Below are 2,500 nucleotides of genomic sequence, written 5' to 3'. Positions count from 1 at the left end.
CTCGTGGCAATGCTGTGCCTAGAAGAACGTAGGTATAAAAATAAAATGTGTTAAGCGTTCTACAAACGCTTCAAGCGTCTCGCGCTCGGCTCGCCGAGCGCGCCGCACCTCTTGTAGTACCGAACCGACCGGACGAGCGGTCGGCGACGCACGGTCCGAAGCACGTTCCTCTTACGAGGCGCGAGCGATAAAACTGTCTGACGCGTCCGTGCGATTGCATCTCATTCATTGCGTACAACCACGGACGCACGGTCTCGTGTCTAAACCGTGGCCGAGAGTCGGATATTTGCGGGACTCGCATAGTCGCGCACAAGTCACGACGAGAAGTCCGCAATGTGACAAGCATATGAATCTATAGAGACTTTTACACGTTTCGTAGAAACCATAATCTCCATTCGTTCTATTCGCATTGAGAATGTCGCTTTTCTCTTCCATATACAAGCGAAGGCAAATCGTTCTCCGCGAAGCGCGAGAAACGTATTGCAAGTGCCGAAGATCGACACGAGACGCATCAGATGGTTCGTATGCCGCTCGACTCGTCGAGCGCGCCGCATCTCTTATAGTACCCAACCGGCCGGACGAGCGGTCGGCGACGCACGGTCCGAAGCACGGTCCCTTACGGGCGAAAGCGGTGAAACGGCGAGACCAAAGATACTTAACCGCTGAGCGCGAATACGAAGCAAAACGCAGTAAACTTGACAATTACGAAACAGCGATCGAACAATTGACTTTCAACGAAAACGAAAGCAATATGTAAGTATAAATAAATCAAAATAATATGCAAAAAACACTAGTTGTCTCGAAACACTGAATCCACCGTGGGCACCTCCGACGTCAATGAGGCAAAATTTTCAAAGTCCCAACGCGGCGTGTTGCTTTCGACGCACGCACCTACGGCGAGCGAAAAACGCGAAAACGCGCTCCAGCGGCGAACCACCGACGCGGACGGACGCGCGTCGGTTCCGCAAGCGTTTCCGCGGCGGAATGGCGGGTCCTGGTGCGGCTGCTTTCCCGCGATGCCTATTCGCGTCCGTTCAGGCCGACACCTACGGACGCGTCGGAGACGTAAAATTTCAAAGTCCCAACGCGGCGTGTTGCTTTCGACGCACGCACCTACGGCGAGCGAAAAACGCGAAAACGCGCTCCAGCGGCGAACCACCGACGCGGACGGACGCGCGTCGGTTCCGCAAGCGTTTCCGCGGCGGAATGGCGGGTCCTGGTGCGGCTGCTTTCCCGCGATGCCTCTTCGCGCCCGTTCAGGCCGACACCCACGGGCGCGTCGGGGACGTAAAATTTCAAAGTCCCAACGCGGCGTGTTGCTTTCGACGCACGCACCTACGGCGAGCGAAAAACGCGAAAACGCGCTCCAGCGGCGAACCACCGACGCGGACGGACGCGCGTCGGTTCCGCAAGCGTTTCCGCGGCGGAATGGCGGGTCCTGGTGCGGCTGCTTTCCCGCGATGCCTATTCGCGTCCGTTCAGGCCGACACCTACGGACGCGTCGGAGACGTAAAATTTCAAAGTCCCAACGCGGCGTGTTGCTTTCGACGCACGCACCTACGGCGAGCGAAAAACGCGAAAACGCGCTCCAGCGGCGAACCACCGACGCGGACGGACGCGCGTCGGTTCCGCAAGCGTTTCCGCGGCGGAATGGCGGGTCCTGGTGCGGCTGCTTTCCCGCGATGCCTATTCGCGTCCGTTCACGCCGACACCTACGGGCGCGTCGGAGACGTAAAATTTCAAAGTCCCAACGCGGCGTGTTGCTTTCGCATCGCACACTACAGGTCGACCAGCGGCGTGTTGCTTTCGCATCGCACACTACAAGTCGACCAGCGGCGTGTTGCTTTCGCATCCCGCGCGACTAAGTCGACCAGCGGCGTGTTGCTTTCGCATCGCACACACAGGTCGACCAGCGGCGTGTTGCTTTCGCATCCCGCGCGACTAAGTCCACGAGCGGCGTGTTGCTTTCGGCTAACACACCACAGGTCGACCAGCGGCGTGTTGCTTTCGCATCCCGCGCGACTAAGTCCACGAGCGGCGTGTTGCTTTCGACTCACACACTACAGGACGACCAGCGGCGTGTTGCTTTCGCATCACGCGCGACTAAGTCGACCTGCGGCGTGTTGCTTTCGCATCTCACGCTACAAGTCGACCAGCGTCGTGTTGCTTTCGCTTCACGCGCGACTAAGTCGACCAGCGGCGTGTTGCTTTCGACGCACGCACCTACGGCGAGCGAAAAACGCGAAAACGCGCTCCAGCGGCGAACCACCGACGCGGACGGACGCGCGTCGGTTCCGCAAGCGTTTCCGCGGCGGAATGGCGGGTCCTGGTGCGGCTGCTTTCCCGCGATGCCTATTCGCGTCCGTTCACGCCGACACCTACGGGCGCGTCGGAGACGTAGAATTTCAAAGTCCCAACGCGGCGTGTTGCTTTCGCATCGCACACTACAGGTCGACCAGCGGCGTGTTGCTTTCGCATCGCACACTACAAGTCGACCAGC

Source organism: Linepithema humile, chromosome 3, assembly GCF_040581485.1.
Source record: "Linepithema humile isolate Giens D197 chromosome 3, Lhum_UNIL_v1.0, whole genome shotgun sequence".
NCBI classification, from domain to species: Eukaryota; Metazoa; Arthropoda; class Insecta; order Hymenoptera; family Formicidae; genus Linepithema; species Linepithema humile.
Note: the sequence above shows the minus strand (reverse complement) of the source record.